This window comes from Leuresthes tenuis, unplaced genomic scaffold (assembly GCF_036924035.1).
Source record: "Leuresthes tenuis unplaced genomic scaffold, fLeuTen1.0.hap1 SCAF_176, whole genome shotgun sequence".
NCBI lineage: Eukaryota > Metazoa > Chordata > Actinopteri > Atheriniformes > Atherinopsidae > Leuresthes > Leuresthes tenuis.
This window is the reverse complement of record NW_027325530.1, coordinates 39,187-54,471: the sequence shown is the minus strand read 5'-3', so window position 1 is coordinate 54,471 and position 15,285 is coordinate 39,187. Positions and strand designations below refer to the sequence as shown.

The 15,285-nt window shown below is 41.9% G+C and overlaps 4 non-coding genes across 4 annotated transcripts; 3 read left to right on the top strand and 1 right to left on the bottom strand.

The window, feature by feature from the left end:
* The first annotated feature begins 1,343 nt into the window (after positions 1 to 1,343).
* LOC140287911 (U5 spliceosomal RNA) lies at positions 1,344 to 1,459 on the top strand. The gene has a single exon (XR_011911857.1). It is a non-coding gene; the product is annotated as a U5 spliceosomal RNA (small nuclear RNA).
* A 10,062-nt stretch (positions 1,460 to 11,521) lies between these two features.
* Positions 11,522 to 11,635, top strand: LOC140287915 (U5 spliceosomal RNA). Its single transcript, XR_011911861.1, has one exon. It is a non-coding gene; the product is annotated as a U5 spliceosomal RNA (small nuclear RNA).
* A 308-nt stretch (positions 11,636 to 11,943) lies between these two features.
* Positions 11,944 to 12,127, top strand: LOC140287907 (U2 spliceosomal RNA). Its single transcript, XR_011911854.1, has one exon. It is a non-coding gene; the product is annotated as a U2 spliceosomal RNA (small nuclear RNA).
* A 1,448-nt stretch (positions 12,128 to 13,575) lies between these two features.
* Positions 13,576 to 13,691, bottom strand: LOC140287910 (U5 spliceosomal RNA). Its single transcript, XR_011911856.1, has one exon. It is a non-coding gene; the product is annotated as a U5 spliceosomal RNA (small nuclear RNA).
* Positions 13,692 to 15,285: the final 1,594 nt, after the last annotated feature.

Genomic DNA, 15,285 nt, shown 5'->3' with positions numbered 1-15,285 from the left:
CTCAGGGTTTTTATCCTTTACTCGAAACACCTCCCCTGTCCACCCATTGGCCCTCAAACCTGGGGGTCGAACAATACCCCACCCCACACATCTAATTATTTTCCCATCTTTACCTTACAGGGACCGGTCTTTGAAGCTGTTAAAATGCTGACCGCTTCTACAACTTAACCTTTTCTATTAACCCTAACCCTTTCTCTTATTTAAACATAAGTTTGGCAGTATTGCTCTGCCGTCAGCAATCATACACCCATTTTATTTTCGTGAGACGTGCAGGCACCTGTTCATCTACTGTTCTATCACTATGAATTAGTTTATCTATTATCAATAAGGATACTTCTACAACTACTATCAAAGTATGTCCAGACTTCTTATGTTGTCAGTTGCTATATATGAATAAGTGGGTAGCTACTGACAAGCATTAAGCATGTCACACAGCCCAAACATATAACATTTCAGGACACACCACACAGTTAACAACCACAGTGAAGTGTCAAAGCCCAAACATTCAACAGGACACTTACACAACACATTCAAATCAAACAGTCAGACAACATACAAGAACATATACCCCAGCCGGCATTGCTCCCTGCCTATTTTCCTACAGCTCACTATGTGTGCGCACACCTTTATTCACAAACTCTTCAACTTATACTCTTTTACCGAAGCTGCTACAGCTCGATTGGCCGAATACCCTTAGATCCTATTTCGGTGAATTTGACATCTGCCTTACATGTAACAGATTAGCGGTTTAGCAGTTTTAATTTAGTTTGAGTGAAGGAATTCATTTTATAGCAAAATCCGAAATCGTGAAGCACTCATGAAAGTAAGCTTATTCTCGGATTCCTGAAACTTTAGATTTGCTCTTTCTTTTACTGCAAAGTACAACGTTGTTTTTTTTGTTTAAATCTTTCTAGACATGGTAAATATGAACGACAAAGCAGTTTTAACATAGTTTGAGTGAAGGAATTCATTTTATAGATAAAATCCCAAGAGTCTGCAGAGAAAAGAGAGTGAATGCGAAGTAGACTTTAACACGGCTATGGGAGCGAGCCGAGTGTCGGCTAACCGGGAGAATTGCTTGAAAGAAACGCGACACCGAATGAGCGGTCAGAACAAAGCCTCAATACGGGATTCTCGTGGTGTTTTTGTTGCTGCCTTGTCTTTTGCATAGAGTAAAAGACAAGGCAGCCATCGAATAGGGCCCGATTGTTCCTACTTGGTCAGCCGAGGAGCAAGGGGGGGGGGGGGGGGGGGGGCAAGCGTCTCAACCAAGCAAAGCTCACCATGGGGAAGGTGGCTATACCAACTAGCCTGATGCCCTGCTCCCGCAGTGACGGATAATCGTACTCTGGTTTCTCTTCATAACATACAAGTCTTTCGCCTTTTACTAAAGACTTCCGTGGAGAGCAGCACTAATGAGTTGTTTCTATTATATTACCGGGAGTTGTGTAAGTGTCCTGTTGAATGTTACATGTTTGGGCTTTGACACGCTTCACTGTGGTTGTTAACTGTGTGGTGTGTCCTGAAATGTTATATGTTTGGGCTGTGTGACATGCTTAATGCTTGTCAGTAGCTACCCACTTATTCATATATAGCAACTGACAACATAAGAAGTCCGGACATACTTTGATAGTAGTTGTAGAAGTATCCTTATTGATAATAGATCACTAATTCATAGTGATAGAACAGTAGATGAACAGGTGCTTGCACATGTCTCACGAAAATAAAATGGGTGTATGATTGCTGACGGCAGAGCAATACTGCCAAACTTATGAGTTCTTGTGGCAAACTTGATTCAGTGTCTTCACGTGTATACGCTGTTTCGCTGACTTGATTGTCACAAGAAACAAAGTGTGTTTGATAAGATCCGACCATTTTATTACGGGAGGATCAGCATGTATGGATTCTGATGTGACTGATAAACCCATTCGTATCTTAAGCATAATCTAATACGTGAGACAACGCCCTGGCACACGATAAAAAAAAAAAAAGAGAGAGAGCGGTTTTGTGCCATAATGTAGAAAAGAGAGAAAAAAGCCTTTCTGATTTGGTGTGTGTGCTCATAGTGCAGAGTGTAGAGAAAAGAAAGCCGTTTTGGTGTCACGGGTGTTGTGACTTACACACACACATTTCTAAATTGAGAAAGGAAATTATTTTAGAGGAAGCACTAGAGTTTAGATCCCACATTTGTTGATAGGCATTCATTTATTTCTTCACTTCTGATGAAGTTTCAACAACAAACTTTGTATTATGAGAAAGAACCAGACTCATTCTTCAGGAATCCGAAAATAAGCTCTATTTTATGAGTTATGCACGAATTCGGATTCTCCTATAAAACGAATTCATTAACTCAAACCAAGTTAAGACTGCTTTGTCCTTCATATTTATTCATGTCTAATCAAGTTTCAACGATAAACAACGTTGTACTTTGTAGAATGAGAAAGAACTTCTTCAGCAATAAGCATCTCTCGACATATGACGAAATACAGATTTTGCTATAAAATTAATTCCTTCTATCAGCCTGACTTAAAACTGTTTGTCCTCCTTATTTATCCACTTCAAATCAAGTTTCAACAATTAAAAAAAATTTGTAGTTTGAGAAAGAACAACTTAATCTTCAGCAATCAGTATAAAAAGAGGTGCAAATGCCAACCATACATACCTAAAAGGTGGAGCGGAAGTATTCAGCTGCAAGTAGGTGTGAATGTTCGACCATAATTTGTAAAAAGCGGATAAGAAAAGGTTCGAATGCCCGACTATATATTAACAAAAGCGGGAGGAGAGGTCTTCGGATGAGAGTGGGTGAGAATTTCCAACCATAATCTATAAAATACGGTGAAAAAAAATATGTGAATGCCTCATAGAACACTAAAAGCGGAAGTGTTCGGCTGCAAGAAGGTGTGAATGTCCGACTATATTTGGTGAAAAGCAGGTGAAGCAAGGTCTGAATGCCCAACCTTACATCATCAAAAGCGAGATCAGAGGTGTTTGGCAGCAAGAAGGCCATAGTTTGCCAAAAGCGGGTAAGGTGCGAATGACCGACTAAATATCAACAAAAGTGGGGGCGGAGGTCTTCGGATGCAAGTGGGTGTGAATATCCCACCATACAAGTATGGTGGAGAGGAAGCTGTGAATGGCCGACCATAGTAAAAGGCGGGTGAGAGAAGGTGCGAATGTCAAACCATACATAATCAAAACAGGGAGCGGAGGTGTTCTGCTGTAAGAAGGTGTGAATGTCCAACCATAGTTGGTAAAAAGCGGGTAAGAAAAGGTTAAAATACCCGACTGTACACAATCAATAGCGGGAGCGGAGTTGTTCGGCTACTAAAAGGTGTGAAAGTCCGACCATGGTTTGTAAAAAGCGGGTAAGAAAAGGTGCGAATGCCCGACAATGTATGATCAAAAGAGGGAGTGGAGGTTTTCGGCTGCAAGAAGGTCTGAATGTCCAACCATAATTTGTAAAAACCGGGGAAGAAAAGGCTTAAAAGCCCGACTATACACCATCAAAAGTGGGAGCGGAGGAGTTCAGCTGCAAGACGGTCTGAATGTCCATCAATAATTGCTAGAAAACATGAAAGAAAATTTTCGAATATCAAACTGCACATGATCATAAGCGGGAGAGGAGGTGTTCAGCTGCTGGAAGGTGTGAATGTCTACCCATAATTACTGAAAAATGGGTAAGAAAAGGTGCGAATGTCTAACCATACATCATCAAAAGAGGGAGCGGAGGTGTTCCGCTGTAAGACGGTGTGAATGTCCGACCATAGATGGTAAAAAGCGGGTAAGAAAAGGTTAAATTACCCGACTGTACACAATCAAAAGAGGGAGCGGAGTTGTTCAGCTAAGAGAAGGTGTGAAAGTCCGACCTTGGTTTGTAAAAAGCGGGTAAGAAAAGGTTCGTATGCCCGAATATACACCATCAAAAGCGGAAGCGGAGGTGTTCGGCTGCAAGATATTGTGAACGTCCGACCAAAGTTTGTAAAAAGCAGTTAAGAAAAGGTTCGAATATCTAACCAAATATAATCAAAAGCGGGAGCAGAGCTGTTCGACTGGAAGTAGGTGTGAATGTCAGATCATAATTTGCAAAAAGCTGATGAGAAAGGGTGAGAATGCCCGACTATACACCATCAAATGCGGTAGCGGAGTTATTCGGCTGTGAGTAGGTGTGAATCTCCAACCATAATTGCTGAAAAATGTGTTAGAAAAGGTAAAAATGCCGGTCCATACATCATCAAAATCGGGAGAGGTGGTGTTCAGCTGCAAGAAGGTCTAAATGTCCATCAATAATTGCTAGAAAACATGAAAGAAAATTTTCGAAAATCAAACCACACATGATCATAAGTGGGAGAGGAGGTGTTCAGCTGCAAGAAGGTGTGAATGTCCACCCATAATACCTGAAAAATGGGTAAAAAAAAGGTGCGAATGCCCAACCATACATCATCAAAAGAAGGAGTGCATGTGTTCGGCTACAAGAAGGTGTGAACGTCCAACCAAAGTTTGTAAAAAGCAGTTAAGAAAAGGTTCGAATATCCAACCATACATAATCAAAAGCGGGAGCAGAGCTGTTCGACTGCAAGTAGATGTGAATGTCAGATCATAATTTGCAAAAAGCTGATGAGAAAGGGTGAGAATGCCCGACTATACACCATCAAATGCGGGAGCGGAGTTGTTCGGCTGTGAGTAGGTGTGAATCTCCGACCATAATTGCTGAAAAATGTGTTAGAAAAGGTAAGAATGCCGGTCCATACATCATCAAATGCGAGAGAGGTTGTGTTCGGCTGCAAGTAGGTGTGAATGTCCAGCCATAATTACTCACAAACGGGTAAGAAAAGGTAGTATTGCCAGACCATATATGATCAAAACAGGGAGCGGAGGTGGTTCAGCTGCAAGAAGGTTTGAATGTCCGACTAAAGTTCAAATATATTAACAAAAGCGGGAGGAGAGGTCTTCGGATGAGAGTGGTTGAAAATTTCCAACCATAATGTATAAAATGCGGTGAAAAAAAGGTGTGATAGAACACTAAAAGGTGGAGCGGAAGTGTTCGGCTGCAAGAAGGTGTGAATGTCCGACTATATTTGGTGAAAAGCAGGTGAAGCAAGGTCTGAATGCCCAACCTTACATCATCAAAAGCGAGATCAGAGGTGTTTGGCTGCAAGAAGGCCATAGTTTGCCAAAAGCGGGTAAGGTGCGAATGTCCGACTAAATATCAACAAAATTTGGGGCGGAGGTCTTCGGATGCAAGTGGGTGTGAATGTCCGACTATATTTGGTGAAAAGCAGGTGAAGCAAGGTCTGAATGCCCAATTTTACATCATCAAAAGCGAGATCAGAGGTGTTTGGCTGCAAGAAGGCCATAGTTTGCCAAAAGCGGGTAAGGTGCGAATGACCGACTAAATATCAACAAAAGTGGGGGCGGAGGTCTTCGGATGCAAGTGGGTGTGAATATCCCACCATACAAGTATGGTGGAGAGGAAGCTGTGAATGGCCGACCATAGTAAAAGGCGGGTGAGAGAAGGTGCGAATGTCAAACCATACATAATCAAAACAGGGAGCGGAGGTGTTCTGCTGTAAGAAGGTGTGAATGTCCAACCATAGTTGGTAAAAAGCGGGTAAGAAAAGGTTAAAATACCCGACTGTACACAATCAATAGCGGGAGCGGAGTTGTTCGGCTACTAAAAGGTGTGAAAGTCCGACCATGGTTTGTAAAAAGCGGGTAAGAAAAGGTGCGAATGCCCGACAATGTATGATCAAAAGAGGGAGTGGAGGTTTTCGGCTGCAAGAAGGTCTGAATGTCCAACCATAATTTGTAAAAACCAGGGAAGAACAGGCTCGAAAGCCCGACTATACACCATCAAAAGTGGGAGCGGAGGTGTTCAGCTGCAAGACGGTCTGAATGTCCATCAATAATTGCTAGAAAACATGAAAGAAAATTTTCGAATATCAAACTGCACATGATCATAAGCGGGAGAGGAGGTGTTCAGCTGCAAGAAGGTGTGAATGTCTACCCATAATTACTGAAAAATGGGTAAGAAAAGGTGCGAATGCCTAACCATACATCATCAAAAGAGGGAGCGGAGGTGTTCCGCTGTAAGACGGTGTGAATGTCCGACCATAGATGGTAAAAAGCGGGTAAGAAAAGGTTAAATTACCCGACTGTACACAATCAAAAGAGGGAGCGGAGTTGTTCAGCTGAGAGAAGGTGTGAAAGTCCGACCTTGGTTTGTAAAAAGCGGGTAAGAAAAGGTTCGTATTTCCGAATATACACTATCAAAAGCGGAAGCGGAGGTGTTCGGCTGCAAGATATTGTGAACGTCCGACCAAAGTTTGTAAAAAGCAGTTAAGAAAAGGTTCGAATATCTAACCAAACATAATCAAAAGCGGGAGCGGAGGTGTTCGACTGGAAGTAGGTGTGAATGTCAGATCATAATTTGCAAAAAGCTGATGAGAAAGGGTGAGAATGCCCGACTATACACCATCAAATGCGGTAGCGGAGTTGTTCGGCTATGAGTAGGTGTGAATCTCCAACCATAATTTCTGAAAAATGTGTTAGAAAAGGTAAAAATGCCGGTCCATACATAATCAAAATCGGGAGAGGTGGTGTTCAGCTGCAAGAAGGTCTAAATGTCCATCAATAATTGCTAGAAAACATGAAAGAAAATTTTCGAAAATCAAACCACACATAATCATAAGTGGGAGAGGAGGTGTTCAGCTGCAAGAAGGTCTGAATGTCCGACCAATAATTACTGAAAAATGGGTAAGAAAAGGTGCGAATGCCAAATCATACATCATCAAAAGCAGGAGCGGATGTGTTCGGCTACAAGAAGGTTTGAATGTCCAACCATAGTAAGTAAAAGGTGGGTAAGAAAAGGCTCGAATGCCCGACTATATACCATCAAAAGCGGAAGCGGAGGTGTTCGGCTGCAAGACGGTGTGAACGTCCGACCAAAGTTTGTAAAAAGCATTAAGAAAATGTTCGAATATCCAACCAAACATAATCAAAAGCGGGAGCAGAGATGTTCGACTGCAAGTAGGTGTGAATATCAGATCATAATTTGCAAAAAGCTGATGAGAAAGGGTGAGAATGCCCGACTATACACTATCAAATGTGGGAGCCTTGTCTTACCCGCTTTTTATAAACTTTAGTCAGACATTCAAACCTTGCAGCTGAACCACCTCCGCTCCCTGTTTTGATAATGTATGGTCTGGCAATACTACCTTTTCTTACCGGTTTGTGAGTAATTATGGCTGGACATTCACACCTACTTGCAGCCGAACACCACTTTTCCCGCTTTTGATGATGTATGGTCCGGCATTCTAGTCTTTTCTAACACATTTTTCAGCAATTATGGTTTGACATTCACACCTACTCACAGCCGAACACTTCCGCTCCCGCATTTGATGGTGTATAGTCGGGCATTCTCACCCTTTCTCATCAGCTTTTTGCAAATTATGATCTGACATTCACACCTACTTGCAGTCGAACAGCTCTGCTCCCGCTTTTGATTATGTTTGGTTGGATATTCGAAACTTTTCTTCACTGCTTTTTACAAACTTTGGTCGGACGTTCACACCTTCTTGCAGCCGAACACCTCCGCTTCCGCTTTTGATGATGTATATTCGGGCATTCGAACCTTTTCTTACCCATTTTTCAGTAATTATGGGTAGACATTCACACCTTCTTGCAGCTGAACACCTCCTCTCCCGCTTATGATCATGTGCAGTTTGATATTCGAAAATTTTCTTTCATGTTTTCTAGCAATTATTGATGGACATTCAGACCTCCTTGCAGCTGAACACCTCCGCTCCCGCTTTTGATGATGTATAGTCGGGCTTTCGAGCCTTTTCTTCCCCGGTTTTTACAAAATTATGGTTGGACATTCAGACCTTCTTGCAGCCGAAAACCTCCGCTCCCTCTTTTGATCATACATTGTCGGGCATTCGCACCTTCTCTTACCCGCTTTTTACAAACCAGGGTCGGACTTTCACACCTTTTAGTAGCCGAACAACTCCGCTCCCGCTATTGATTGTGTACAGTCGGGTATTTTCACCTTTTCTTACCCGCTTTTTACCAACTATGGTCAGACATTCACACCTTCTTACAGTGGAACACCTCCGCTCCCTCTTTTGATGGTGTATGTTCGGGCTTTCGAACCTTTTCTTACCCGCTTTTTACAAACTATGGTCGGACATTAAAACCTTCTTGTAGCCGAACACATCCACTCCTGCTTTTGATGATGTATGGTTGGGCATTCGTACCTTTTCTTACCCATTTTGCAGTAATTATGGGTGGACATTCACACCTTTTTGCATTTTAACACCTCCTCTCCCGCTTATGATCATGTGCGGTTTGATATTCGAAAATTCTCTTCCATGTTTTCTAGCAATTATTGATGGACATTCAGACCTTCTTGCAGCTGAACACCTCCGCTCCAGCTGTTGATGGTGTATAGTCGGGCTTTCGAGCCTTTTCTTCCCCGATTTTTACAAATTATGGATGGACATTCAGACCTTCTTTCAGCCGAAAACCTCCGCTCCCTCTTTTGATCATACATTGTCGGGCATTCGCACCTTTTCTTACCCGCTTTTTACAATTCATGGTCGGACTTTCACACCTTTTAGTAGCGGAACAACTCTGCTCCCGCTATTGATTGTGTACAATAGGGTATTTTAACCTTTTCTTACCTGCTTTTTGCCAATTATGGTTGGACATTCACACCTTCTTACAGCGGAACACCTCCGCTCCCTCCTTTGATGGTGTATGTTCGGGCATTCGAACCTTTTCTTACCCGCTTTTTACAAACTATGATCAGACATTCAAACCTTCTTGTAGCCGAACACATCCACTCCTGCTTTTGATGATGGTTATTCAAACCTACTTGTTGCCCGCTTTTCATTAATTATGGGTGGACATACACACCTTGTCGCAGCCAAACACCTCCGCTCCCTGTTAGGATCATGTATGGTTGGGCATTCGTACCTTTTCTTACCCATTTTGCAGTAATTATGGGTGGACATTCACACCTTCTTGCATTTGAACACCTCCTCTCCCGCTTATGATCATGTGCGGTTTGATATTCGAAAATTCTCTTCCATGTTTTCTAGCAATTATTGATGGACATTCACACCTTCTTGCAGCCGAACACTTCCGCTCTACCTTTTAGTGTTCTATGGGGTATTCACACCTTTTTTTTCACCGCATTTTATAGATTATGGTTGTAAATTCTCACCCACTCTTATCCGAAGACCTCTCCTCCTGCTTTGGTTAATATATAGTCGGGCATTCGAACCTTTTCTTACCCGCTTTTTACAAATTGTGGTCGAACATTCACACCTACTTGCAGCCGAACACCTCCGCTCCCGCTTTTGATGGTGTATAGTCGGGCTTTCGAGCCTTTTCTTCCCCGGTTTTTACAAATTATGGTTGGACATTCAGACCTTGCAGCCGAAAACCCCCGCTCCCTCTTTTGATCATACATTGTCAGGCATTCGCACCTACTTGCAGCCGAATACTTCCGCTCCACCTTTTAGTGATGTATGGTTGGCATTTGGCACCTTTTCTTACCCTTTCTTACCCTACTGATTGCTTAAGATTAAGTTGTTTTTTCTCAAACTACAACATTTTTTTAATTGTTGAAACTTGATTTGAAGTGGATAAATAAGGAGGACAAACAGTTTTAAGTCAGGCTGATAGAAGGAATTAATTTTATAGCAAAATCTGTATTTCGTCATATGTCGAGAGATGCTTATTGCTGAAGAAGTTCTTTCTCATTCTACAAAGTACAACGTTGTTTATCGTTGAAACTTGATTAGACATGAATAAATATGAAGGACAAAGCAGTCTTAACTTGGTTAGAGTTAAGGAATTCGTTTTATAGGAGAATCCGAATTCGTGCATAACTCGTAAAATAGAGCTTATTTTCGGATTCCTGAAGAATGAGTCTGGTTCTTTCTCATAATACAAAGTTTGTTGTTTATTGTTGAAACTTCATCAGAAGTGAAGAAATAAATGAATGCGTATCAACAAATGTGGGATCTAAACTCTAGTGCTTCCTCTAAAATAATTTCCTTTCTCAATTCAGAAATGTGTGTGTGTAAGTCACAACACCCGTGACACCAAAATGGCTTTCTTTTCTCTCTTTTCTCTACACTCTGCACTGTGAGCACACACACCAAATCAGAAAGGCTTTTTTCTCTCTTTTCTACATTATGGACTGTGGGGACACAAAACCGCTCTCTCTTTTTTTTTTTGATTGTGTGCCAGGGCGTTGTCTCACGTATTAGATTATGCTTACGATACGAATGGGTTTATCAGTCACATCAGAATCCATACATACTGATCCTCCCGTAATAAAATGGTCGGATCTTATCAAACACACTTTGTTTCTTGTGACAATCAAGTCAGCGAAACAGCGTATACACGTCAAGACACTGAATCAAGTTTGCCACAAGAACTCATAAGTTTGGCAGTATTGCTCTGCCGTCAGCAATCATACACCCATTTTATTTTCGTGAGACATGTGCAGGCACCTGTTCATCTACTGTTCTATCACTATGAATTAGTTTATCTATTATCAATAAGGATACTTCTACAACTACTATCAAAGTATGTCCAGACTTCTTATGTTGTCAGTTGTTATATATATGAATAAGTGGGTAGCTACTGACAAGCATTAAGCATGTCACACAGCCCAAACATATAACATTTCAGGACACACCACACAGTTAACAACCACAGTGAAGTGTCAAAGCCCAAACATGTAACATTCAACAGGACACTTACACAACACATTCAAATCAAACAGTCAGACAACATACAAGAACATATACCCCAGCCGGCATTGCTCCCTGCCTATTTTCCTACAGCTCACTATGTGTGCGCACACCTTTATTCACAAACTCTTCAACTTATACTCTTTTACCAAAGCTGCTACAGCTCGATTGGCCGAATACCCTTAGATCCTATTTCGGTGAATTTGACATCTGCCTTACATGTAACAGATTAGCGGTTTAGCAGTTTTAATTTAGTTCGAGTGAAGGAATTCATTTTATCGCAAAATCCGAAATTGTGAAGAACTCATGAAAGTAAGCTTATTCTCGGATTCCTGAAACTTTAGATTTGCTCTTTCTTTTACTGCAAAGTACAACGTTGTTTTTTTTTTTATTAAATCTTTCTAGACATGGTAAATATGAAGGACAAAGCAGTTTTAACATAGTTTGAGTGAAGGAATTCATTTTATAGATAAAATCCCAAGAGTCTGCTGAGAAAAGAGAGTGAATGCGAAGTAGACTTTAACACGGCTCTGGGAGCGAGCCGAGTGTGGGCTAACCGGGAGAATTGCTTGAAAGAAACGCGACACCGAATGAGCGGTCAGAACAAAGCCTCAATACGGTGTTCCCGTGGTGTTTTTGTTGCTGCCTTGTCGATTGCACAGGGGCAAGCGTTTCAACCAAGCAACGCTCACCATGGGGAAGGTGGCTATGGCAACTAGCCTGATGCCCTGCTCCCGCAGTGACGGATAATCGTACTCTGGTTTCTCTTCATAACATACAAGTCTTTCGCCTTTTACTAAAGACTTTCGTGGAGAGCAGCACTAATGAGTTGTTTCTATTTTTGGCAGGCTTTACCTTTGCGGGTGAAGCCCTTTCTGTCTGTGCAAAATAAATTTTGTTACTGTGCAGAGTTACTTCTCTGAGTAGAGTCGCCTTACTTGTTGCGATTGTGCCGATGTTCGAAGCTGGAGTGCAAAGTTGTTGCTTGAATGGTGCTTGCTGGAGCATGCGGGAGTGCAAAGTTATACGATTTAAAAGGGCTGAAGAGTGCTCAGTGCAGCGGGTGGGCGGAGGTGCAACGTGACACTCTGGCCACCTATGGCCATAAAAAGAACACTGCTACAAGTGCGCATTGTGCCAGCAAGGGCCCTCGGACCTGAAACAGTGGACAGTTATCGCTTCTCGGCCTTTTGGCTAAGATCAAGTGTAGTATCTGTTCTTATCAGTTTAATATGTCCTCTATACGAGGACTACATATTAAATGGATTTTTAAGAATAGGAGTTGAAAAAGAAGCTTGCTCCGTTCACTCCAAGCATCGACCCAGTACTGCAGTGCCGCTGGGAACGGTGCGCTCTTCTCTGCTCTTGTGAAAAAGCAAACAGCGATGCAGGATGGAAGTTTCAGGGAGCCCAAGATGAAACTTTCTTTTAATCTGCTGAGAAAAGAGAGTGAATGCGAAGTAGACTTTAACACAGCTCTGGGAGCGAGCTGAGTGTGGGCTAACCGGGAGAATTGCTTGAAAGAAACGCGACACCGAATGAGTGGTCAGAACAAAGCCTCAATACGGTGTTCCCGTGGTGTTTGTGGCTGCCTTGTCTTTTGCACAGAGTAAAAGACAAGGCAGCCATCGAATAGGGCCCGATTGTTCCTACTTGGTCAGCCGAGGAGCAAGGGGGGGGGAGCAAGCGTCTCAACCAAGCAAATCTCACCAAGTAGGAACAATCGGGCCCTATTCGATGGCTGCAACACCTGAAAGAGATATTGACGCGAGACCCGATCAAAAGCTTTTTCAAAGTCTAAATTTAAGATGACAAGCCGGGTGTTTCTGTCTCTAGCGTAATCAATGATGTCTCGAATCAGTACGAGGCTGTCGGTGAGTTGTCTCTCTGAGATGACACAAGCCTGGTCTGGGTGAATTACCTCCTCTAAAACAGAGGACATCCGTGTCGTTAAAACCTTGCTAAAAAGTTTACAGTCAAAGTTTAAAAGTGTGATGGGCCTCCAATTCTTTAGGTCAGTCTTATCATTTTTATCAGAAGTGAAGAAATAAATGAATGCCTATCAACAAATGTGGGATCTAAACTCTAGTGCTTCCTCTAAAATAATTTCCTTTCTCAATTTAGAAATGTGTGTGTGTAAGTCACAACACCCGTGACACCAAAACGGCTTTCTTTTCTCTACACTCTGCACTATGAGCACACACACCAAATCAGAAAGGCTTTTTTCTCTCTTTTCTACATTATGGACTGTGGGGACACAAAACCGCTCTCTCTTTTTTTTTTTATCGTGTGCCAGGGCGTTGTCTCACGTATTAGATTGTGCTTAAGATACGAATGGGTTTATCAGTCACATCAGAATCCATACATACTGATCATCCCGTAATAAAATGGTCGGATCTTATCAAACACACTTTGTTTCTTGTGACAATCAAGTCAGCGAAACAGCGTATACACGTCAAGACACTGAATCAAGTTTGCCAAAAGAACTCATAAGTTTGGCAGTATTGCTCTGCCGTCAGCAATCATACATCCATTTTATTTTCGTGAGACATGTGCAGGCACCTGTTCATCTACTGTTCTATCACTATGAATTAGTTTATCTATTATCAATAAGGATACTTCTACAACTACTCTATCAAAGTATGTCCGGACTTCTTACGTAGTCAGTTGCTGTATATGAATAAGTGGGTAGCTACTGACAAGCATTAAGCATGTCACACAGCCCAAACATATAACATTTCAGGACACACCACACAGTTAACAACCACAGTGAAGCGTGTCAAAGCCCAAACATGTAACATTCAACAGGACACTTACACAACTCCCGGTAATATAATAGAAACAACTCATTAGTGCTGCTCTCCACGGAAGTCTTTAGTAAAAGGCGAAAGACTTGTATGTTATGAAGAGAAACCAGAGTACGATTATCCGTCACTGCGGGAGCAGGGCATCAGGCTAGTTGGTATAGCCACCTTCCCCATGGTGAGCTTTGCTTGGTTGAGACGCTTGCCCCCCCCCCCTTGCTCCTCGGCTGACCAAGTAGGAACAATCGGGCCCTATTCGATGGCTGCCTTTTCTTTTACTCTATGCAAAAGACAAGGCAGCAACAAAAACACCACGAGAATCCCGTATTGAGGCTTTGTTCTGACCGCTCATTCGGTGTCGCGTTTCTTTCAAGCAATTCTCCCGGTTAGCCGACACTCGGCCCGCTCCCATAGCCGTGTTAAAGTCTACTTCGCATTCACTCTCTTTTCTCTGCAGACTCTTGGGATTTTATCTATAAAATGAATTCCTTCACTCAAACTATGTCAAAACTGCTTTGTCGTTCATATTTACCATGTCTAGAAAGATTTAAACAAAAAAAACAACGTTGTACTTTGCAGTAAAAGAAAGAGCAAATCTAAAGTTTCAGGAATCCGAGAATAAGCTTACTTTCATGAGTGCTTCACGATTTCGGATTTTGCTATAAAATGAATTCCTTCACTCAAACTAAATTAAAACTGCTAAACCGCTAATCTGTTACATGTAAGGCAGATGTCAAATTCACCGAAATAGGATCTAAGGGTATTCGGCCAATCGAGCTGTAGCAGCTTCGGTAAAAGAGTATAAGTTGAAGAGTTTGTGAATAAAGGTGTGCGCACACATAGTGAGCTGTAGGAAAATAGGCAGGGAGCAATGCCGGCTGGGGTATATGTTCTTGTATGTTGTCTGACTGTTTGATTTGAATGTGTTGTGTAAGTGTCCTGTTGAATGTTTGGGCTTTGACACTTCACTGTGGTTGTTAACTGTGTGGTGTGTCCTGAAATGTTATATGTTTGGGCTGTGTGACATGCTTAATGCTTGTCAGTAGCTATCCACTTATTCATATATAGCAACTGACAACATAAGAAGTCTGGACATACTTTGATAGTAGTTGTAGAAGTATCCTTATTGATAATAGATAAACTAATTCATAGTGATAGAACAGTAGATGAACAGGTGCCTGCACGTCTCACGAAAATAAAATGGGTGTATGATTGCTGACGGCAGAGCAATACTGCCAAACTTATGAGTTCTTGTGGCAAACTTGATTCAGTGTCTTGACGTGTATACGCTGTTTCGCTGACTTGATTGTCACAAGAAACAAAGTGTGTTTGATAAGATCCGACCATTTTATTACGGGAGGATCAGTATGTATGGATTCTGATGTGACTGATAAACCCATTCGTATCTTAAGCATAATCTAATACGTGAGACAACGCCCTGGCACACAATCAAAAAAAAAAAGAGAGAGCGGTTTTGTGTCCCCACAGTCCATAATGTAGAAAAGAGAGAAAAAAGCCTTTCTGATTTGGTGTGTGTGCTCATAGTGCAGAGTGTAGAGAAAAGAAAGCCGTTTTGGTGTCACGGGTGTTGTGACTTACACACACACATTTCTGAATTGAGAAAAGAAATTATTTTAGAGGAAGCAGTAGAGTTTAGATCCCACATTTGTTGATAGGCATTCATTTATTTCTTCGCTTCTGATGAAGTTTCA